The sequence below is a fragment of the Diceros bicornis genome, chromosome 41, assembly GCF_020826845.1.
Source record: "Diceros bicornis minor isolate mBicDic1 chromosome 41, mDicBic1.mat.cur, whole genome shotgun sequence".
Lineage (NCBI taxonomy): Eukaryota > Metazoa > Chordata > Mammalia > Perissodactyla > Rhinocerotidae > Diceros > Diceros bicornis.
Window position 1 is genome coordinate 3,837,478 of NC_080780.1, and position 25,423 is coordinate 3,862,900.

General features: G+C 44.6%; 1 pseudogene; it reads left to right on the forward strand.

The window, feature by feature from the left end:
* The first annotated feature begins 11,350 nt into the window (after positions 1–11,350).
* On the forward strand, positions 11,351–20,312 carry LOC131400104 (palmitoyltransferase ZDHHC19-like; annotated as a pseudogene).
* The last annotated feature ends 5,111 nt before the right edge of the window (positions 20,313–25,423 follow it).

Consider the following 25,423-nt stretch of genomic DNA (forward strand, 5'->3'; position numbering starts at 1 on the left):
TTATAGAAATGAACAATCTTGGATTTCACCAGAGACTCCACTGACTGGGGTTGATCTTGATGTTTTCTTTGTTAATTTAGTATTCAGGACTGAGAAGGTGGCACCAGTGTCAAACAAAAAGTCAATTAGCTCATTCCCCACTCTCAGTTGTACCCGGGGCTCCCTTGAGGAAATCTGGATGGGGTGTTTTAAGCCCAGAGGAGCCCCAGGGCCTCTTCAGTCCTCATCGGAATAGTCCCTCCTCTCAACCATCTGGGCAGCTTCTTTTCCCTTACCATTAGCACTTTCTTTTTCTTTCTCAGGGCATTCCCTTTTCCAATGTCCTTCCTCTTATAATAAGCACACTGATTTTTCCCCAGGGGATGCTTACCTCCCTTCAATTGGCCTGGTCTTCCTTTCAGATGGTTTGAATTGCAGCCATCCAAGGTGTCAGCCAGGAAAGCGGCATTTCTCTTGGTATCTTCTTGTTTCATCCAACGTTCCCTGTTGTACACTTTGAAGGAAATATCTACAAGCTGGGAGGGACATCTATAATGCTCCATCTAGTTTTGCAACTTTCTCTTGGTATCCGGAGCACTTTGTCCTATAAAAGCCATGTTAACCATTCTAAGATTTTCAGGGGCTTCTGGATTTGCACCTGTATACTGCCTATAAGCTTGGTAAATTCTCTCCAGGAATTCAGAAGGGTCTTCATCTGGTTTTTGTTGAAATTCCTGGATTTTGTTTAGCTCTTTTGCTTAGGGGCCCTGCTTCTCAGGCCCGATAAAATACATTGCTTTTATTATTCTGTAGGGGAGGAAGACAATTCCTCTACCCACTATAGGTCCTTCTGACTGGGCTACAAATTGAATTGACATTAGACAGAATAACAGGAGAAAATCAAACAAAGCTTTACGACATGTATGCATGGGAGAAACCCAGGAAAACTGAACAACTCGCCAAAATGGCTGAGGTTGCCACCTTAAATACTGTTTTTAGCTAAAGACAAAGGCGGGCATTGGGGGTAGTGGTTTGGGACTTCAAGGGGGAGGAAGGCAATTTACATGAAAATGGAAATGCAAATGAGACAACTATAGACAGTGTGACCTGAGAGGCACATTTTACGTTACATTACAGTTATCTTATGATAGTAACTCCTTCCTGGAACGGGACTTTCTATTTTAAATTCTTTTAGGCATTGGAGGGGGATGTCAAAGTTTCTTTCAAAGTGTTCTGTTCTTCATAATCAAGCCAAAGAGACACATTTTGGGGTGGCCAATTCTGACCCCACAATCCTACCTTTGAAACTTTAAGAAGTTTCATAGTCCAGAAGCAGAATCAGTAGATGGTTCCATCTCATTGAACACATTTGTTAGTCCTGATAATAGATCAGTCCAGTTAAGTTCATTTTAGAAGGCAGTGATGCAGGTGAGTTCCCAAAGTTAGGCCTACATTGTGGAAGCAAGCAATTAGGTATTTAATAAGAAGTATTACTATGGGAAAAAAATAAAACAATTTTTTTTTTTTTTTTTTTTTTGTGAGGAGGACCAGCCCTGAGCTAACATCCAATACCAATCCTCCTCTTTTTTGCTGAGGAAGACTGGCCCTGGGCTAACATCCGTGCCCATCTTCCTCTACTTTATATGGGACGCCGCCACAGCATGGCTTGACAAGCGGTGCGTTGGTGCGCGCCCAGGATCCGAACCGGCGAACCCCGGGGCCACCGCAGCGAAGCGTGCGCACTTAACTGCTTGCGCCACCGGGCCGGCCCCAGTAAAACAATTTTAATGGTTGGAGCAAATTATAAACCAGTTTCTGAGCCCAGGGGGCAGCCAGTCAATGAGATTTCTAGATGTCAGAGTTGAAGCAACTTTTACAGCTTAAAATGTCTCTGATGATATCACAGAGTATTCAGGTATCCTTTTGAGTGGCTTACATAGCAACAGGCATGCTATCATGATGATCTCTCTTAAGTTTATATCAAGTTATCCAGCTTCAGTTTGCAGGGCTTCAGAAACAAGGGTGGGTTCAGTTCTCAATGATTTCAAATAAAAATGATGGAAAAAATTGAAAATGTTAGTTTGGAGATTGGTAGACAAATATTTCAGGAGACTAGAAGAAGTCAGGATCAAGTCCAGTCTACAGGTAGAAAATAAAAACCTCGAAGACAATTAACAGAACTAGAATCTAATATTCACAAATATGTGTTATGATTTTTTACTGAAACATAATTTTTCTCTCTAAAATCACCCTCATTTTTACCAAAGACAGCCAAATTAAGACTAATTGGTTTGTAAAATAAGTCTAGTTTCAATAAATTTGGCCCAATTATTTACATAAGTACAAGAAGAATAGCAATTGATCATATGGGTTCTTTTAAATCTACTTTGCTGGAACTTTTTATACGCTATCTCAGATTAAACTTTAAAGACCTCTCATGGCCAGGAAAGCCAAGCCAAGGACTGTGTCATCAGACTTTGCCTGCAATACCTACAGAGTTGGGTGAATTTCTCTCCTTTTACGATTCCCCAAAATATTTCGATGTTCCAGGCATCTGCCAGAGAAGTGACATGCTTTACTTACCTGGTAAGGTTTCTGGGAACCCCGTAAATAAGGTACCAGGCCAATATTTCCAAGTGGCTTTATTTCATAAAGTCCAATCTTTGTTTCTCAAAAGCTGTCTTGTCATATCTGAGTCTATGTACCTTTCTCAAATATGACATTCCAATCAAAGCTTTGGTAATATAACCAATGTTTCTAATTGTGTCCTGATATAAGAACAGATTCTTATCGAACTTATGTAAATAGCTATATTGCCATAATAAGAACATTCACTCACTAAGACTTTCCAAATCTGGAGGGATCAGATAGGGAGAAAAAGATAAATGTTTCAATTCTATTTACAAACGTAAAATTTACCAAATTGCTATGAGTCATAGTTAGCTTGAGGGAAAAGAGAAAAATGTTTCCTTAAACCTGAAAAAAATAGAACATTTTTAAAAATCAGCAATATTTCAAACAAAAAGTCATAAAAATTATAATCATCCTCATCAGGTTATTCAGTCCCATATAATCATATAATCAACTCTTGATATTGATCTTTTGCTAGCAGTTACATGAAGTCATTGGTTTCTCTGTTAGAGTTCTGCAATTTCTTACCCAGTTCTGTTTTATTATCTGAAAGTTTATTAGAAACCTGCATTCTAGAGTAAGTATCAGAGTCCTTTCCATGAATCTCTCTAAAGATGAAAACATTTGCAAAAGCACCAAAGTAAAACAATAACTGTCTGTAAATGACAAAAGACTTAAAAATGGCAATTGTAAAAGAAATTTGGTTAATTTTGTAATATACAACACTTTAAAATAACTAGAATTATGACTGACAACCAAGACAGATCAGAATTTTAGGAATGTTATATAATGTTTAAAACACTTACATTAATAACATTTACCCACATAATATCATAGATTCCTATGAAACAATGTTTGGTTATCCATTTAACCATGGTAACAATTAAAGATTTTCAAGTGAATGCAGAGAATTAAATAGCTGTAAGAAAAACCTTAGCACCTGTGATTAAAGACCTGATACAAAACAATATAGGAAACATAAAATCCCTACCTTTCTGGTAGACTACTCAAAGAAACACCCTTTCATAATCTCCTTATCAAGAGCAGACTAAAAGTTTAAGAAAATTATCCTTTTAAGAGAGAGAGAACCAAATTTTAATTTTGTACCAGTTTACTTTTGATATTAAACTTATTCACTTAATTGAATTTATTTTAATATTAGCCAACTTCACCATGCACAACTCGTTCCTCAGGGTTCTTTCTCCACAAACCTATTATAATTTTCTTTTTTTACCTTCAGATTTTGTCCTATGTCTTTTTTTTTCCTCCTCCTAGTACTTTAGGACAAATTTATCTTTCTTAACCAACCAAACAAAAATGTTTTCATTCTTTATACCTTCTTTAATGAAAACATATATCTTACTTTCCTTGAATACAAAGATGTTTCCCTTATTAATTTTTAGTAGCTTTAATCACACATTAGAATTTTTAACCCTTAAAAATCTTAATTTTTAAGTAAAAATTAAATAAGCAATTATAAACCGTGGCTTGGCAAGTTTAGAAACACTTTTTGTAATTTCTAGAAACATGTTACTTTATAGTACAATCTTTTAATAAAACACAAGACATGTTTACCTGTAGACCCAAAACACCTGTTAGTTTTTCTGTGATAAGAAGCCAAAAGTAGATAAACTTATATTTAGTAATTAATGTCTAATATTTTATCTTATTTGAAAATGATCTAAATACCCAATGAACTTTTGTCATTTAAATTAACCTAGCAAAACTTCAAAGTTTCAAGTTACCACAGAAATTTTGGAAGTTATTTTAAATATACATGTCAGAAACTATAATTACTGCTAAAAGGTTATCTATAAACTCTTATGTCACTTATATCTAAACTATTTGCTCCCAACAATTATCTTTAAATTACCCACAAAACTTCATGAGACATTAGACAAAATAGCTATCATTCTAAGCTATTTTTGCTGACAAATTTGCAACAGAGATAATAATGAGCTTATTTGACTAGTAAACCCAGGCTGCATGTCTGCATCATATCCAATGCTGATAACTCTGAGGTCATGTTTTATTTTAATCAAACTTATTAGCTTTTGTTTACTAAAGATTATTTCATATCATGTTGACTTGAAAGACATTTGGGTTAGTTTCTATTACATTTAGAAATAATTTATATAAGTGCTTACTTTAAGCCAATTTTAAAAAGCTCTTAATTTTTGGCCATACCACCCAGAGGTAGAAAAATATCTCACATTTATAGCATATACATATAGACATACATGACCACACAGGTAGACAGTGAGACCTTATAGCTTTCATTAAATTTTCGTTATGAATCAGGTGCAATACAAAACTCACTAGTTTATGAGAAACATTTGCATTTCAAAGAATGGCTCTTGGGTCCTAGAGAAGATGGAAACAGAAAATCTACATCATAAAGGCATAGAGAAAGCAGTCAAGTTTTCTTCAAGATGGAGTTTCTGGGGCATATTTGCCTCACCAGTTTCTAATGTCTCAATCTTTTGTCTCAATCAATATCTAAGAGCATTTTGAGAGGAACAGGGGAGGCTTTGGGATTGGCAAAAGGACAAGTGGACTTTGAACTGCTTTCTAGAGCCACACCTCCAGCCTTGCAGAGATTTGCCAGACAAAGACAGTTGCTTCCAGTTCCCCAAAGAACTGGATTACAGTCTGAACGACAAAAGAGATTGACCCACTCTTTCAGCTATGTTTTTCCAATTGCTTCTTTATATCAGGGAAAGTTTTAACTTAAGAGGTGTATCAAAAGATTTTTATGTTCTAAAACTTCAGGACAATGTATGACAGCTTTAAAGGTCTGTACAAAGTATTTAACAAAGTTTCTCTTTCTAAGTGTACAATTTAACCCTAGACCAATTTACCTTGGGGGAGAGGGAAGCTTTTATTATCTTTATTAGCACCTGATATTAGCCTCTAGTTCCTTTCCTTTTCTTTCTTTCTTTTTTTTTTTTTTTTTGGTAAGGAAGATCAGCCATGAGCTAACATCCCTTGTCAATCTTCTTCTTTTTGCTGAGGATGATTAGCCCTGAGCTATCATCCGTGCCTGTCTTCCTCTATTTTGTATATGGGACACCATCACAGCATGGCTTGATGAGTGGTGTATAGGCCCGTGCCCAGGATTCAAACCTGCAAACTCCAGGCCGCCTAAGCACAGCAGGCTAACCTAACCACTACACCACTGGGCCAGCTCCAGCCTCTAGTTTTTATCTCATACCGTATGGGGGCTCAGGCAACCCTATCGACTTCTCTTTAATATGTTTAATTAACATTGTCTGAAGGGTAGATTTATATGTTGTCTTATAATCTGGCAAGGAAAATTTCCCCAGTGAGGCATAATGTCTATCCCCACAATACAATCTATAATACAATCAGGGAAAAAGAGATGCAATCACTTCACATAAAGCCCGTAAATGTATCAATTTTCCGAGAAAATTTCATCTGTATTCCATCAACCTTTATACCTCTAATCATAACTTCCATTATGACTTTATCAATAGGTCTCAGTACTATAGTATTGGATAAGGGAAGCATTTCCAGCGAGACATAACATCCATTAATAGTGACTCAAACCAATAAGCCTTTATGGCTTAACCATGGATGTGAGAGGCATCACCAAAACAGAGTGTAAAAGAAACCCCTCACAAGATCCAGAACGTTCACTCCCAAATATAGTCTTCCAAGAAGGCAAAGGCTTCCACTGCACAGGCAATAGTGCACTATCAAGCAACGGAGGTTGAGATGACAAAGGCCCCTTATGAAAGCAACTGAGACCTCTTATGACAAATTCCCCTGAGAGCTGACACAGCCAGACAGAGAGTGCTTCTTGGAAACCCTGTCTGCTTGACTGGCTGCCAAGATGCGTGCGGGTATGTGCATCCTCCAGATGGCAGAGACCAAAGAGGTCACAAAGCCAAGCTCTCAATGACATACCAGAAGAAAAAAGAAAAACACCTCATCTTATATGCACATTAACAGCTTTAGCTAAGCCTTGGATCTCTTGGAGCCAGATTAATACTTAGGTGGAAGGTGCCATGGGGTTAGGTATTGTGTGTGCTTTACTGAGTACCTCATCTTTGCAGGGATATTTTCTTGAGGTTGGTGGGGGACGTGTTGTCATCTACCCCATTCTGTGACCATCCTATCACAGGAATCTTCTTGTGGTGGAAAGTGCCTTAATGGCTCTTGACTGCTTGACCAACGCCCACCAATATTGCGGCCTTTTTTGGCTTCCAAGGTGTCCCTTAGCAACAGCTTCCACCTTATGTGCATACACCCAGACAACAGTCTTATAGAGATGCCTGTGTCTTGCCATGTGGTTTTTCCCTTTTTATGACAAATGACGCAAAGACAGAGACAAGGAAGAATGGTTACTATCTCTGAGAGAAGAAGATCAATAAACCAATGAGTATGCACTAACTTGTACTATGAACTCATAGCTAAAAGTTGCCCAATTTGGGAGAACGTAGCCTAAGGGGCTACAGGTGAGGATCAAATTAGTGTTTCCCATTGTTTCAGAGTTTAGACACGGTCCATCAAAAGGATATTTATGCTGCAGCTAGAACCAAACTGAGAAAATTCTTGGGTGCCCCTGAAACCAAGACCCTCATGATGAAGACCAAGCCAAGGCTTTCTTCTACTGGCCAATGTAATTTCCCTGAGGCTGACGGCAGTTTGATAGGACTCTTAGCCACAAATGGGAGTGGCACCTGCATTTCTGTCCCACCATCTCTGACCACAAAATGGAGTACAACCACATTTTTTTTTGTCCCACTGTAGTTTTGGGACCCCCGCGCCCCCCCCCCCCGCCAACCTGATGATTATCAAGCTAAGCCCTTAGGACAGAAAACAAGCTTGGTAAGCTTTGTTTCTTGGTTCAAAAGCTCAAAAGGAGCCCCAAGTAGCCACTGTAATTTTAAATTATCCCGGGTTACCTTGCTAGCTGTTTACAGCTATCCCCATTTTAGGGGGCTTTTCCCAAGGTGGCTGCAACAAACAAGGTAATTTCTGAAGAGAATTTGTTAGAATCACCAAGAAACTCAGTCCTCAAAAAGCTAATTTTAAGCCTTTTACTGACACAGACACAGACACAGGAAAACCAGACACCAGTGAACTAGTTTGTAGATTTAGGGTAAAAAGTCCTACAACTGTTCCCACTCTGAGTGCGCGACCAGATGGTCCTATCGGACCCCAGATGGCCCTGTCATAAATGAAAGGACTCCAGATGGAGGGGAAGGGAGTTCACGGGCATCCCAGAGGTGAATTACCCTATTCCTGATTGAGTCCATGACTCACTAGACATAGCCGTATCTCTTCCTACCACAGTCAGCATTAGGAGGCAGCCAGCATTGGTACAGGAAAGCAGGAAGGGCAGATCCCTGAGACAAATATAGCCTCAAGCAGCTATGAGAGACTTACGCAACAGTTTGCCCATCCAAGGTTGACTGGCCATGAGCAGGACTTAATGTCCCACCAGAGTCGTCAAATTTGTTACCTCCCAAGGAGGATTGTCTGCCTGCTGCAAGATATGCCAATAATCGAGAGGCAAGGTGATAGGAGAGAAAGGGTTTTATTAGAGCTTGCTAGTAAGTTGGAAGATGCCTGCCTAATGCCTGAAAGAACCATCTTACAGAACAAAGACTACAGGCCAGTTATATAGGGGGCTGGCCTCTGGGTAGGACAGACATCTGGTCTCCAGGTGGAACAGACATCTGGTCTTAGTTCCTGATAATCTTTTGTGTTATTGGATATGCCTCAGAGACTGGAGGAACGCCCTATAGCTAGATCTTTCAGTTGTCATTGAGGATGGCTATCAGCATAGACTCTCTGCCAGGGGTCATCACATTCCTAAGGAACTCAAAAGAACAAAGTTATCAACTTATTCCAGCTAGGAGGGGCCATAAAATCTACAGAGCATGTATATCTGCTGGAGGGTGCATATCCACCTGGGTTAGTTAACCAGAGTTACAAGGTGGTTTCTTTTCTACAATATGGCTTCCCTTATGTCAACTTTGTGCTGAGCCAGTATCATTTGTAGAAGCCAATTTGTTGACAGTCTCTGTGTTGGGGCTTGTACTTGAATTTGAGTGTGCTTTTCCCCATTCTGTAAGAGTATCCAAATTACTGAAACTTATTCATATTGATAACACTTTACCTATATAAAACCAAGATCAAATCCTCTTTTTTATTTATCTGTTTACCCCATCACGTGGGCCCAATAAATAGGGCAGCTCTTACAATATCATTGAGAACACGAAGAAAATATGGAGCATGTTAATTGTATCTCTATGTTTTTCACATTCCTTGATGCTTGAGAGTGCCATGTCATGGGTTCTGAGATGTGGGAGCCAGGCTTTGGTGTACCTAGCAGCCAAAAAGACACAAGGTCATTTTTATTCTTCTGAATTTGGAGCTCATATCAGAAAATAGCAACATCAAAGAGCTGTTGCTCTATATGAGTACAGATGCCTGAGGATAAGAAATGGTCATAGTGATGGCCATGTTATTAATCAGACTAACAATCCTTTACATGTCACAGCAGAAGGTAACATAAACATTTAGCATTTTCAGGGTTTTTTTAGAAGTGAGGAATCTCCTTATCATTTTATTAATTTGCTTATAATTGTCTATGGTCATAAAATGTCCAAAAGCAGTGAAAAAAAAGCATGTAAGTGAACAGACCCCTTTAAAATTACTCATTTAGGTTTTAGCTGAGATAACAACTCTCTACCATTGGGTAGAATAGGCAGAAAGCAAATAAGGACTTTTTACTGTATCATGTTGAAAACAGACAGTTATTCAAAGATCATTTCTCTTCCAAGCTATGAATTCTTCCTTTCTATTATACATATACCTTTAAAATTTTAATTTTAATATAGTTCACTATGTAGGTATTTTAAATGTGTATACATATATACAGTTATATTAAATTATGACAAATGAAAATTCTAAATCTTTAAACTTTAGTTTTTAAAATACAATTTTATGAAGTATAAGACAGTATTCTTACTACATTGATTTCAACCTCTTAATTTGAATGTCATGAAGAAAAAATATGTTTCTACAGACAAGATAAGAAAAGTAACAATAATTGTGTATTGACAAGGGACTTTTGCTCTGTCTTTAATCAAATTAATTTCCTCAGAATGTTCCAGTTCAATTACGCCCATTCAATATCAGCCTAAGTTTTTAAAGCAAAGTAGGAAACTTGAAATTACATATTTTATCCATGTTCAAGAATGATACAACCACTGTTGAAATTAAAGTGACCTTCAAAGTGGCCACTACACTTCAACAGGCAAGAGCTCTGAAAATGTGTGCAGTGGCTGCCTCTCAGCCAAGACTCCCCAGTGGGATGGTGGTAGCAGCTCTGAGCTTCATTGGTGGTGCCTGAGTAACAGTTGGGGGAACCTTCCAAACACAGAGGGGATCAGATGCTCAGCGGCTAAAATGAATGACAACTGTGAGCTGCATGTAAGAGAGAAGCCAGATATTTTCTCATATGCTAAGCAGCTCAGAGGGAGGCAGTTCAAGGCCAGGCAGTGACACAAGGCCATCACATGTTGTCTGTGTAGCTTGTTGAGGTGTTGGCTAATGGGTCCAAGGGGGCGCCCTCAGCCAGCACATCTAGGTTCAGGACAGGAAGAAGGAACAGAGCTGTGCCAACTGTATCCTTTTCCTCTTTTATCAGGAAGGCAAAAGCTTTTCTAGAAACCCTCAAAGGACATCCACTTATATCTCATTGACCAGAATTGTGTCATGAAAAGCTTGGAAACAAGGGAAGCTGGGAAATTACTTCACTGCCCCCTCCTGCAAATTGGAATTTTGTAACAGTGAAACTGAGGATGAAGGAGTTAAAATTTCCCTGGATTAGGGTGAAACTGTGCCTTGTACCCACAATGTTAACAAAATTTTGCGGGAAACAAAATAGCCAGTTTCTGAGCTTGCCTCTCAGAACAGCAGGAGGACCGCTGATAAGACAGAAACTTGCCAACAGCCCCCTGCCTGACTAAGCATCTTGCAGGAACTTTGAGAAGCTAAAATGACAGATTGTAAACTTTAAATGTAAAGACTGAAAATCCACTGCGTGCAACACTCAGAAGAGACAGTCACACCTGTGCGGAGGACTCTTAGAACTTCAGCCCCCAAGGCCACATGCTCCCCCTCCCCAAAAATCCCCAATAAAAACTCTTGCTTGTAGCTTTTCAGGGAGTTCGGGATTACAGTGTTAGCTGTCCGTTCTCCTTGCTCAGCGCTTTGCAATATAATTCCTACTTTCTTCCACTACACCTGGTGTCAGAGATCAGCTTGCTGTGTGACAGGTGAGCGAACCCACTTCAGGTTCACTATCAATAGCAAAAAGGAAAAACTGGAGACAGTGAGCAGTGAGCACTGTTTGCTTAGATTAACACTAGGCCTGAAAGGGTGATTGGAGTCACTTCCTTCTCCCCATGCATTTCTCTAATCTCATGTAGTCTCAAAGCCAACCTCACAGGGGCAGGACCTCTCAGTCCCCAGCATAAGTGGAGGTGGCGGGGGTTGCTGTTGAAAGTGACAGTCACAGGCTGCAGAGCCCCTAGCCCACACCCTCCTCAGCCTCTGTGATGCCACACTGGGACTTCTTGCCTTTTCCCTGGGCTGTGGCTTCTGAGCTCACTATGGCTTCAGCAGTCGCTGTGGAGTCAGTGTGGGGACGGAGCCTGCGGGCACGGGAGGTCCAGCCACGCCACTCTGGAAGGATGGCATGCCCCTCATGAAGGAGTGCCAGACCCTGCCTCTGGACCTGCTTCCCCGGCTCCTTGTGAGCCTGTTTGCTGCCTTCAGTGAAGTGCTGCTGGACCTTGTCAGCGGCCTCCCCGCATTCCGGTGAGTCTCCCACACAAGCCGGCAGTTTTCTTACAAGAGAGACAGAAAGGAAAACAGATAGTGAGGGTCCGGACAGGGGCAGTGCAGAAGAAGGGCCAGGGAAGGGAGGATATTCTAGGCAGAGGGAACCAAATGTGCAAGGCTCAGAGGCATACAGTGCTTGGTGCCTTTGGGAGCTGTTGGTGGCTGGTAATATTGGGTGACATTTGATGGAACCTCTCTGGATCTGCACTAGCCTGGGTATTTACAGCAGGCTTTAAGGTCTGTGAGTCCTGACCAGGTGGACTGAGTCCTGTGGGGAGCTGTGGGACCCCCCAGGTCAGGGCTGAGTCCTGCTCTGGTCTCAGCTGCAGATGGGTGGCCTAGAACGGGGAGTGGGCCTTTCCCATTGTCACAGGCCCCCTCTTCATCCTCACCTTCTGCAGTCTCGTTTCCCTCAACTTCTCAGATCCTGGCATCGTGCACCAAGGTGAGTTCTTGGCCCCCTGGGAGAAGGAGGTGCACCCTAAAGACTCCTGCCTGTAGGGATGATTCCCAAAGTGCTCCTCCGCTCTCCCCTCTTCAGGCCTCAAGACCCCTTCACCCCATATCCTCATTTGCTTGGGCCCTGCTTCTGGTGCCTCATTTCCCAAGCCACTGAATCTGCAAAACCAGACTTCTGGAGGTTTTCCAATTGCCTTGGATGGGAGGGCCGGGGCAATCCAGGCAGAGAAGCCAGCTCTTGGCAACCACTCAGTTCTCTCTTCTTCCCTCCCACTGCACGCACTCCTTACAACATCAATCACAATTCCAAAGGCCTGCGTCCTCACAGAACTCCTCTGGCTGGAAGTCTACCTTCTCTTGGATTGCCAGCCTCTCCTGGTTTAGTCAGCTTGCTGAGTGGGGACTAGGATTCCCCTGCCCACCTCCTCCCACCCTTCATGGAGCCCAGTGATGCTCCAGGGCTGCGCCTCACCCTCACCAGCAGCGGAGTGATGGAAGGGCTCCTCCTGCTGCCCAATCCTTTTCCCATGCCAGGCTCCAAGGAACAGGGCCCCAGGATGGTGCACGTGGTATGGGTGAACCACAGGGCCTTCCGCCTGCAGTGGTGCCCAAAGCACTGTTTCCACCGCCCGCCCGGACCCACCACTGCCCCGGGTGCAACATTTGTGTTGAGGCGAGCGCCCCTCTCATTTGCCCACCTCCCCCTACCCCTCCTCCCCGCCCATCCTGCACTGACCAGGACCAGGAGGCCCACTTACATAGGGGCCAGCGGCAAGCCTGAAACCACTTCCTGGACTGCTAAAGGCCAAGGGTGGCAGTAACTCTTGGTCACTCATGAGGGTCACTGCCTCTGTGCCTGCACCTGTCCTGGGAGGCTGGCCCTTGCCTACCCAGGTGCTGACACGCACAGGAGCGTCCACATCCATGCTGGGCCTGTTCAGGCCAGGAGGAGAAAAGGCACCCCCTCCTACTCCAGGGCTCCCTGACGCTAGATGCGCAAGGGCCCTATGGCTGGCTGCAGGCCTGGCCGGGGGAGCCTTGCCTGTCCTCTTCTGGGTGTGTTGGTCAGAGGATCTCCTTGGTTCTGAGAGCTTGTCTCTCCTCTGTGCACAGCCTGCAAAGGTTTACAAATGTGCTGTTTTATCTGCTTCTTACAACCCTGGGAGGCTGGTTGGCCAAGGGTGTTATTATTACCCTCATTCAGTGGATGGGAAAACAGAGGCCCAGAGAGATTCTATGTTCTGCCCAAGGTTCCGTGGGGCACCAGGATGTGTCCCACGGAAGGCTGGGCAAGCCTTGTCTCTAGAGGCCTCTTGACAGCCGACCTTGAGCCACAGAGCCCTAAAGCCCTCTAACCACAGAAATGCCAGTGATAGGGGCTTTATGGCTTAGTTTCTCCCAGGGAAGGGATCCAGTGCCAAGGACCAAGGGCAGGTGGCCCAGGGGGCGGGGGTAAGGCCTGAAATTTAGGAGCGGTGGAGGCTGGGCCAGAGGTCGGATCCTGGAGGGCTGCCCCCTCTCTCTCTAGCCCAGGACTTTGGCCACCACTGCAAGTGGGTCAACAACTGCGTCGGTCACGGCAACTACCGCTTCTTCATGCTGCTCCTCCTGTCCCTATGCCTGTACCCGGCCGCCATGCTGGTCACCTGCCTGACCCTCCTGGTGCGCACGACTCACCCGCCCTTCTCCACGGACAAGGTCGTCCCGTATGCCCTGGGCTGCTGGGCCCTCTTGGGGAGCAGTGCGGAGGGCGGGGAACCCGAGGGACGGGGTCCCGGGGACGGAGCGGGAGGGGGCGGGGTTAGAAAGAAACCGCTTGGGAGGACCAGTCTGGACCAGGGGAGGGTGGCAGGGTCGGGGAGATGGGCGGGGCTAGGAGGCAGTGCGGAGAGTTGAGAATCTAGCAGGGTCATGGATGGGGGTGCTAAAGGTGGCACGGGGGTCTGGACGGCAGGGCGGGGTGAGGTTTACCTGGGGCTGGAGCTCGGGGAGAGGATGGACCCGCTGGTCGTGGGCGGTGCCGTTTGGGGCGAAGTCGGGGTGAGGGGCGGGGCCAGGGAGGAGGGTTGGGGGACGCATCGTGCGCAGGATCGTGGTTGGGGGCGCATCGTGGGCAGCATCGTGGTGGCCGTACCTGCTGCTGGCTTCTTGGTGCCTCTCTTCGTGCTGCTCCTGATCAAGGCCAGGTCGGTGAGCGCGGTCGAGCGCTCCCATGAGAGCAAGGTACGCGGGGCCCCGGGGGCGCCACGACACCGGGCTGTGGGCCTTCCGGACCTCCGCACTTTCCGCTCTTTCTCCAGCGCCCTGGTCCTCGTGGCCTGACCTCCCTCGAGGGTGCCTTGTTAGCCTTCCAGACCCAGATTCAGCTCAGATCTCACCTCCTCTCGGGGTTCGGTGGTCCCTCTCCCTCCTGGGTGCCCTGCGTCGAAGGCCTACTGTGTGCTAGGCCGCGCGTGCATTATTTTGAGCGCTGGGCTTAGAGGTGAGTAAGGCTCCATCCTGCGCTCCTGTTGATAAGGAACCTGAGGTCAGAATAACTCCCGTCCCACGCCCGTGAACACTGCGAGAGGGGCCTGCCCTGCGCTGTGCAGCGCAGACTCAGAGGGAATGGAGAGTTCAGAGGACCGCAGCGTAGAGGCTTTTGGGTGGGCAGAAGGCAGAGGGGAGGGCATTGCTGGTGAGGGGCACAGCTTGCAAAAAGGCAAGGAAGCCCGAAAGTCTGTGGAATGTTAATAGGATGGTGAGGAGACAGTTCTAATTGGAGCAGAAAGTGGATGGGAAATCAAGTGGACTGCTTGGGACTGGCCAGATTTAAAGGTCCAGAAAGTCAGGTGGAAACCTGGGAGCCATGGAAGGATTTTTTTTTTTTTTACATGCAGTAAAATTCACCCTTTTTTAGTGCCCAGTTATATGAGTTTGATAAACACATACAGTCCTGTAACCACCACCATAATCAAGATTTAGAACAGTTCTGTCACCCCCAGAGTTCTCTCATGGCCTGTTGTAGTCAGTTTCTCCCCCTGCCTGCTGCTCCTGGCAACTGCTGGTCTGTTTTCTAGCCCTGTAGTTTTTCCTTTTCCAGAGTCTCATGTAAATGGAATCACACCCTTTTGAGTCTGGTGTCTTTCACTTAGCATAATGCATTTGAGATTCATCATGTTGTTGTACCTATGAGTATTTTCTTCCTTTTTATTGCTGTGTAATATTCCATCATATGGATGTACTACAGCTTGTTTACCCATTTGCCAATTGAAGGATATTTGGGTTGTTTCCAGTTTTTGGTGATCATAAATAAAGTGGCTATACACATTCGTGTACAGGCATGTGAACATAAGCTTTCATTTCTTTTAGGGTAAATGCTTAGGGGTGGCATTGCTGGCTTATATGGTACCAAATGTTTAACTTTATAAGAAACTGCCCAATTATCTTCCAAAATGGCTGTACAATTTTTCCTTCCCACAAGCAATGTAAGAGAATTCCAGTTGCTCTGCATCCTCACTAACATTTGGCATTGTCAGGTTTGTTTTTTGTTTTTCCATTTTAGCTGGTCTAATAAATGTAGGGGTATTTCATTTTGGTTTTAATTTGCATCTTCCTAATGACTAACAATGTTAAACATCTTTTCATGTTCTTATTTGCCATCTGTATATCTTTGATTAAATGTCTGTTCCAATCTTTTGCCCATTAAAAAAAGTGGGGTTGTTTTCTTATTATTGAATTTTAAGAGTTCTTTCTATATTCTGGATTCAGATATGTGTTTTGCAAATATTTTTTCCCAGTCTGTGGCTTATTATCTCATTTTCTTGCTGTCTTTCAAAGATCATAAGTTGTAAATTTTGATGAAGTGCATTATCAGTTTTTTCTTCTGTGAATTGTGTTTTGGTGTTGTAATTAAGAAATCTTTGCCTCACCCAAGGTCACCAAAACTTTCTCATGTGTTTTCTTCTAGAAGTTTTATACTTTTAGATTTTCTGTTTAGGCCTATGATTCATTTTGGGTTATATTTTGTATATGTTGCAAGGTATGGGACAAGGTTTATTTTTTTGCATATGGGTTGTTCCAGCACCATTTGTTGAAAAGACTATACTTTTTCCATTGAGTTGCCTTTGCACATTTGTCAAAAATCATTTGCCTGTATAGATGTGGGTGTATTTCTGAACTCTCTATTCTTTTGTCTTTACCACACTGTCTTCACTAGTACCTTTCTATTAAGTCGTGAAATCATACCATGTGAGAGCTCCAGCTTTGTTCTGTTTTTTCAAAGTCCTTTTGGCTATCCTAGTTCCTTTGATTTTCCATATAAATTTTAGAATCAGCTTGTCAGTTGCTACAAAAAAGTTTGGTGAGATTTTCATTTGGATTGCATTGAACCTATAGACCCATCTGGGAAATTGACATTTTAACAATATTGAATTTTGAATCCATGAACATGGGATCTCTCTCCATTTATTTAGGTCTTCTTTGATGTCTTTCATTAGTGTTTTGTAGTTTTCAGCATATAGATCTTGCATACATTGTGTTAGGTTTTTTCCTAAGTATTTCATGGTTTTTGGTGCTATTATAAATGTTTTTTTAAAATTTTATTTACATTTGCTTATTATTATAAGAAAATACAATGAACTTTTGTATAGTGGTCTTGGATCTTGCAATTTTTCTAGACTCACTTCTTAGTTCTAGTAGTTTTTTTGTTGATTCTACATAGAAAATCATGTCATCTGTGACTAAGGACAGTTTCATTTCTTCCTTTCCCACACGTATGGTTTTATTCCCTTTTCTTTTCTTATTGCACGTGCTTGGATCTCTGCTACCAGGGTTGAGTTGGAGCAGTAAAAGTGAACATCCTTGCCGTGGGATTCCTTCACCAGGTCAATGACGTGACTAAAAGCTGTTGGAGGAAGACTGTAGTGGGCCACATTGATGAGGGACTGGCTGGAGACACTGAGGCAGCTGAAAGGACAGAGAAGCTCTCTGTGCCCACCTCCTCCCATCCTTCCAGTCACCATTCAGTCACTCTGCTCCACCCATATTTGGTTCCCAGATCACCTGTGACACCTCTGCTCAGCCCTTAGTCATCACCCCCTGAGGTCTACATGGCTTCTCTCTCCAGCCTCAGTCCATCATTTCAGCCTCTCTTTGGCAGCATTGTCCCTTCCCACATCCTTTGATTCTTTAGCCCCAGGTCAGGCCATAGGCCTGCCCTCCCTCCACTGCTCAGAATGGGCTCTCCCAATCCAAGATCTCCAGCCTTAAGAAGCCTAACTGGGGTCTGCACTCTGTGATTCACCAGGCAGGGCTCTTTCCCGTTCCCTGCAGAGCCCATTTCAGGCATTCTTCACACATCTCAACTTCATTTCCTTCCCGCCTCCATCCCCTGACCACAGCTTCTGCTGGGGCCACTTGCTTAGAGGTTGATAGCAGGGCTCTGGAGCCAGACCACATAAATTTAAATCACAGTTCCACAACATGCCAGCAGGGAGATCTTCGGTATGTTACTTAGCCACCTAGTGCCTCAGTTTCCCCATCAGTAAAAGGAGGCAGCATGGGTTAATATGTGTAAGACACATAGAACAGTGGCTGATACAAGTAAGTGTCCTATACTTTGTTGTTATTATTATTACCATTCCTTCCTATCATCATTTATACATGTTCATATCTCTCATCTTAAAAGCAAAGCAAACATCCATTAACATCACAGGCCTGCACTCCACCTGTCGTACTCACCCCTCGGCACAGCCATAGTTCCTGAAAGAGTTGGCTGTGCTCACCAGCATCATTCTTCACCTTCCCCAGCCCGCTTCAGCCTCTGTCCTCACTGTCACACTGGTGCTGTGCTTTCCATGCACCGAAGCCAGCGGGCAGGCCTCAGACTGGTCTTTCTGGGCTGCACAGAGCCCCATTTGAAACTGAATGCACCTGCAGTGGCCCTTCCCCAGCCTCTCCAGGCCCGGCTCCCTCTGCTTTCCTGGCTGCTCCTCCTCTGCCTGCACCATGTAGTCTTAGCCTGGGCTGCCTGCTCTTCTCGCTGATCCCCTCTCCCTACTGCCCTGCACCACCCTGAAAGGTACAGCTGGCTTTGTTGTTTGTGGTGTGTCCTCAGTCCCCAGCACAATGCCCAGAACATTGTTGAGGCCCCAAATATTTATGAGCAGATGAGTGAACCTACAGACAAAGGAATGTATAATGCTTTGGGAGAGAAGGAAAGAGAGAGAGAGAGAGAAGCCTGATGCCCTAAACCCTGGGGAGGAAGTGAGAGAGCAGAGGCCACAGGGAGCTGGGCAGGAGACAGGGCAACAAGATGCCCACTTTGCTCTGGGCCTGTGGAGGGTGAGGGCGTTTGAGACTCCCTATTGGTGCAGGAGACCCGGGTCTGGAGCCAGTGAGAGAGGACAGTGTGGGAAGCTCAGAGATGCTGGATCCCATTACTGGCTGAGAGGGTCCTTGTGGTAGGGAAGGTGCTCTACTTTATTAGTCAGTTCTTACGAATCGTCATTAAACAGCGATCATTCCTTTAAGCATTGAACAATCAGCATTTTCCTATACCTCATGTACATCTCATATATCGAAATTTATTTCTCTAAATTTGAAATTTTGATTGTAAATTTAACCAAATTCTTTTAACCATGTAATTAAAATTGCGAATAGAAGACTAGTTGCCCTTAAATGCTTTAAACACCTTAAAGAAGGCAGAACTCAAAATATCACAATGGTTAGTGTTGCTTTCTGGCAACAAGGGGACATTCTGGAGCCATCTTGACTTTTCCTCCCCCAGGGGTCAGCTGCCCTGCGTGGAGTCCTGATTCCTTTTGGTGGAGAATAGTGTTGAAGATCAAAATCTTTGTGACAGCGGCATGGGACACAGAGGAGCTGGTGGTGGGCGGAGGTGCTCCTGGGCCACTTCCGGTTGTGACCACCATTTTGTAGTTAGGGCTCTTGAAGTCAGGGTGAGGCTCCGCCTGTGCTGGAGAGGAGGAGGGGGCGAGGCTGGTGGGTGGAGGGCGGGGAGGAGGAGATCCGGTCAAGAGTGTCCAGGGGAAGACTTGACCTTTGGGCTTGACATTTACTGCACTAGGTGCTCAGGACCTTTAGCCCAGGTGTCCGGGGCCATGTGAGTTTGGTTAGGGAATATGATTGGGCCCCAAACCACTGCCCTTCCAGATAGTAAAATTCAGTGAAGGGACAAGTTTAGAAAAAAATGAGAGGTGGGAAAGGAGAGAAGTGGGGGGAGCAGGGGGTGGAACTGTCTTTGGAGCAGCTTAGCAGAAAAGGCAGATCTGAAATTGTATTTGGAAGGAGGCAGCAGGAGGATGTGTGCGGCCGAAGGAGACAGATGGGGGAGGATGCTGCAAAAGGGGGTACCAGGTGTTGGGGGGGATCCCTGAGACGGCAGGAGAGGGGGGTGCGGGGTCAGGGGTTGCCTAGGGTGAGCTACTCAGAAGCGGGTTGGGGGAGACCCTGGCTGACCCTCCCGGCTTCTCTGCCCTTGGGGTCTTGCTGCAGCCATGGGCTGAGCTGACCAGCTCAGGGAGGGCAGTGAGGGTGGCCTGCCCTGTCCTGCTGGATCTGAGCTCCTCTGCCCGCCCTCGCCCCCTCCAGGACTAGTACCTACAGGAATACAACCCTTTTGACGTTGGCTGTGCCAAAAACTGGTATTCAACACTTTGTGCACCACTGGCAACCAAGTGAGTTGGCAAACCAGAGGCCCAAGTGGTGGCCCTGGGGCTAGCAGGGTGGGGTGAAGTTGAATCATCTCCCCTGGCCCCTTAGCACAGATCCTAGGTCCTTCCACTCACTCTTCCTACTGCTTTGGAGTTTTCCCCAGAGCCCTGTGGGAGCCTCTGGAGCCTCCCCTACCTTGCCTGTGTGGGTTCTTGCCCCAGGAAACGGGGGTAGAGGGTACTGCAGCTTGGATGAGACTGGCCCCAGCTCCCTGCAGGGACGAGCCCTGGGCTTTGTGCTCCCCAAGCTGAGGGGGACCAGGCCAGGAGGGCCACAACCCCTTACATGTGGCTTGTTGCTCCCCAGGTACATGGACAAAGCTGTTGGGCTGCAGAGTGTGGTAGGGCCTGACTGGGTGCCCACACAGAACCTCCATTTCCCGACGTGTCCCTCCATGCCCAGTCCCCCAGCCTTCCCTGGGCCGAGGTCTGGCTCTCCCCCTTTGCACTCGGAGATGCCAGGAGCCCCAGCACCTGATCCTCACCTCTTGAGCCCTGCGTGGAGGCTCTCTGCACTCTGCCCTTGCCCACTCCCCTGGCAGGAGTACTGAGATCCCCCCAAAGCCCGTTAAATACTTTTTGACTGCCTCCTACAGCTTCCCTGCTGCACTGTGTCCTGGGTTCAAGGGAGTGTGGGGATGATGGGGACTCTAGGGGTTGAGACAAAGACCCTGGGGGGGGGAGCCAGGGTCCAATACTGGCTGGCTTTACGACCTCTGGCAAGACACTCAACATTTCTGTCATCCTTCAAATGGGGCAACCATAACAACCACAGTGAGGACTGGAGATGATGGAAGAGAAAACCCAGCAGTGCCTGGATGTCAGCCCAGGAAAGTCCTGGCCTCCACCCTGTGGCCCCCCTGTCTGGCTGCAGGGGGCGTGCACTGCCTGGGAATTCTCCCCATCTGGCCATGTCCAGCCAGGCAGCACCAGAGCCTCTCGTGTGGGTTGGCGCTGGCCATCTGGCTAGGAGTGGGCCCTCCCATGGCCTCATCCTGGGGAAGTGGAGGAGTAGGGGTGTTCCCCATCAGAGTCCACCTTGCATCTTTCCTCCAAGTGGGTCTCACCCTGGTCACTCCCTCCTGTTGGGGAGTCACATGCTGGTTCTGGTCCTGTCCCTGGGGTGGGCCCCAGCCCCTGTGAGTCTGCAGGTGGGGGAGGGAGGAGGAGGGAACCACGTCAAACTGTGGCTCCTCTAGTGGCCACCATGTGACCTTGGTAATGGGAAATAATAGCATCTTCCTGGAAGGTCATCAGAAGATGAAATGAGGTGGTTTATGCAGACACCAGGTATACAGTAGGCACACAATGAGTGCAGCCAGTATGATTATGATTATTTTCTCCATCATACAGCTAACAGACCCCCCAGTGTTCCTCCAAAGACCACCTTCTCAGGATTACTGGGCCCCCAGACCACTTCTACCCTCTAGGTCCTTCTGGCTGGGCTAAGAAATAAATTGACAGGAGTCAGAATAACAGGAGAAAATCAAACAAAGCTTTATAACATGTATACATGGTAGAAACCCAGGAAAGCTGAGTAAATCACGAGAATGGCTGAGGTCGCAACCTTAAATACCATCTTCAGCTAAAGACAAAGGAGGATGTTGGGGGTGGGGAGAGTCAGTTATGGGAGATCACCAGAAAAAGCACAGTAAACAAGAGTCAGGTTACTATGCAGAGTTAAGTCCTTGCCTTCCACACTGATAAGAGTTTCTAGAGAGAAAGTTATCCCCCTCTTCCTGGTACAGTGAGGGAGACACCTTTACAAGTGGAGATTTCCCTTACAAATGTAAGTGTCTCTTAGAGAGGGTAACTTCACCTTGCTTTTCAGAGCTTCTCCCCTGTCTGCAGTTTTTTAAAAATAATTAGCCAAAAATAATCTTCATGCCAAAGAGACACATCTGGAGATGGCAAATTCTGCTCCCCTACAGTCCTGCCTTTGAAACTTGAAGATGTTTCACAGTCCATAAGCTGAGTTGGTAGATTTTTCCATCTCATTGAACACATTTCTTAGTCCTGATAATAGATCAGTCCAGTTAAATTCATTTTAGGTGGTGGTTATGTAGGTGGGCCCCCAAAGTTAGGCCCATATTGTATAAGCAAGCAATCAGGTATTTAATAAGAAGCATTTATATGGAAACAAAAAGAAAAACAAGGTTAATGGTTGGAACAAATTATACACCAGTTTCTGAGCCCGGGGACAGTCAGTCAAGAAGATTTCTAGATGTCAGGATCGAACATCTTCTGCAGCTTGCAATGTCTCTGCTGGTGTCATCAGGTGTTCAGGTATCCTTCTGAGTGGCTTACATGGCAATAGGCATGCTAGTGTGGTGATCTCTTAAGTTTATATCAAGTCATCCAGCTTCAGTTTGCAGGGCTTCAGGAGAAAGGGTGGTTTCAGTTCTCAGTGATTTCAAACGAAAATGATGGAAAAATTTGAAAATGTTTGTTTGGAGATTTGCAGCCCGATATTTCAGGAGACTAGAAGAATTCAGGATCCAGTCCAGTTTACAGGTAGAAAACAAAAACCACAAAGACAATTAACAGAACTAGAATCTAATATCCATGAATGTATACTATTTTTATATTGAAACATAATTTTTCTGTCTAAAATCACCCTCCTTTTTCCCAAAGATAGCTAAATTAAGACCCATTGGTTGCAAAATAAGCCTAGTTTCAATAAAGTTGGCCCAATTATTTACATAAGTACAATAAGAATAGCAATAGATCATAGAGGCTCATTTTATCTGAATTCTATCAACTCTTATACCTCTAATCATAGTTTTCATTAGGACTTTATCAATATGTCTTGGTCTTATAATTTTGGGTAGGGGAAGCATTCCCTGTCAGACATTTTAAAACATACTCTGGTAAAGTTGATATAACCTCTTTATATAAAATGAGCTCAAACATTCCAACCTTTATAATCTTATCAACATTTATACTTTTACATTTTCTCAATTTAATTGTAACTTGATCAGGGTCTTAAGGTTAGTCATTATTTTTCTGTATTTCCTTTTTAATTTGGCCTTTTCATAGGTACGAATAAAACAATTATGATGAGAGCTCTCAAAATTTTTTTTCCCAATTTAGAAGTTTTTCCAACTTAAATGATCCATCATCTGGCCACATTGACGAGTAAGATCTTAATAGTGACTTATACCAATAAGCTTAACAATGGATGCAAGAGCCATCCCCAAAAGATATCCAAAAAGTTCACTTCCAAAAATAGCCTAAGAGTGACGTCAGCATCATGGCGGAGTGAGCTTTCCCGTGAACTCTTCCCCCGACAAGATACAACAAAAGGAACAGTCACAGACCAACAACGGAATCCCAGACAGTGAAAAGCTAGAGCGGAGGGATCCACACTGCCGCACATCTGAGAGAGGAACGTGCTGGGCCCCCGGAGGAAGTGGGGAGAGGTAAGGAGAACTCCTCTCCCTCCCCATCAGATCAGCGATCCCCAGCCACGCGGCTCCCAGAGAGGGGGAGGGGCGGCCCTCGGCGGGGAAACCGTGGCTCTTTGGACTCTCTCAGCCAGTGAGAAACTCCGGCACAGAGGACTCAGAGGAGCCACAGGGCTACCATCAACATCTGAGCACCCCAGAGAGTGGATAAAGAGGGGCAAACGAGAAGCCTCCCACATCAGGGACCCAGAGGGCAAAAGAGAGAGCTCCCCCCTCCCCGCAAACCGGACTCTGCAGCTCAACCGACCAGACCAGACCTAGCGATCCGTGGCAGACCAGACCAAGTGATCTGCGACAGACCAAACCAAGCAATCCGTGGCAGACTTGATCAAACGACTGGACCTGTGGATCGCAGAGGGGAAAAAAAAAAAAACAAAAAAAAAAACAAAACTGCGGAAACTGCGGATCGCAGCAGAAAAACCGGGGCAGAGTGCAGGGGGCATAGACTACACAGCCCTTTACCACCAGACAGTGGCGGCAGGTGGAAATTGCAACCAGAGACTTCCAGGATGAGGAAAAACAAAACCAACACAGGAACCACAATGCAAAAATATATGAAATCACCAGACCAGAAACAAAATGACAAGCACCCAGAAATCAACCCCGAAGACACAGAAATCCATAAACTAAATGACAGAGATTTCAAAATAGCTATCATAAAAACACTCAACGAAATACGAGACAACACAGACAAACAATTCAATGAGATTAGGAGTTTCTTCACAAAAGAGATTGAAATCATAAAGAAAAACCAATCAGTGCTGATGGAGATGAAGAACACAATGGAGGAGATAAAGGAGAATCTGGAATCTCTAAAGAACAGAGCTGACAATATGGAGGAAAGAATTAGCACCTTAGAGGATAGGAATACAGATATACTCCAGATGGAAGAGGAGAGAGAACTAAGACTAAAAAGAAATGAAGAAAGACTCCGAGAAATATCTGACTCTATTAGAAAATGTAACATAAGAATTATAGGTATTCCTGAGGGAGAGGAGAGGGAAAGAGGAACAGAGAGCCTATTCAAGGAAATAATAGCTGAGCATTTCCCAAATCTGGGGAAGGAGCAGGAAATACCAGTAAGCGAAGCCAACAGGACACCTATATATATTAACAGACAAAGGCCTTCACCACGACACCTAGTGGTAAGGCTAGCCAGGGTCAACGACAAAGAAACCATATTAAGGGCAGCTAGACAAAAACAAAAAATAACGTACAAAGGAACTCCCATCAGGCTCTCAGCGGATTTCTCAACAGAAACTTTTCAGGCTAGAAGAGACTGGAATGATATATTCAAAATACTGAAAGACAAAAACTTTCAGCCAAGAATACTCTATCCAGCAAAAATATCCTTCAAATATGATGGAGAAATAGTAACTCTCCCAGATAAACAAAAGCTAAGGGAGTTCATGGCCACGAGACCCCCACTACAAGAAATACTCAAGAAGGCCCTCAGGCCTGAAAAAAAAGAAGAGAAAGGGAACACAAAGCTTGGAGCATGGAGAAAAGTAGGTAGACAAACTCAGAAAAATAGTAGATCTTTACCGGAATAGGTTAGCAACCACTTAAATACTAAATTCAAAGATCAAAGGAAGAAATTCACCAAAAATAAATTTAACCTCATCCCTTTAAACACACAGCCACAACACAAGATAGAATAAGGTATAACAAGAACAACTGAGAAGGGGAAGAGGAAAGTGACTGAATTGACTTAGTATAAGGAAATAGGAGGCCATCAGATAATGGACTATCTCATACACAAGATTTTTTGCCCAAACCTCAAGGTAACCACTAAACAAATTATCAAAACAAAACCACATATGATAAACAAAGAGAAAACTAGAAGAGTCATAAGACAGAACAACCAAACTGAATTGGCAGTCCAAAACAAATGGGACAAGAAACAAAGGAAATGCAAAAGAACCAGAAAATAAGTGACAAAACAGCAACATTAAGCCCTCATATATCAATAATTACCCTAAATGTAAATGGATTGAACTCTCCAATCAAAAGATACAGAGTGGCAGGATGGATTAAAAAGCAAGACCCAACAATATGCTGCCTTCAGGAAACACATCTTAGCACTAAAGACAAGCACAGGCTCAGCGTGAAAGGATGGAAGACAATACTCCAAGCTAATGGCAAACAAAAGAAAGCAGGTGTTGCCATACTCGTATCAGACAAAGTAGACTTCAAGATAAAACAGGTTAAGAAAGACAAAGAAGGGAAATATATAATGATAAAAGGAACACTCCATCAAGAAGACATATCACTTATAAATATATA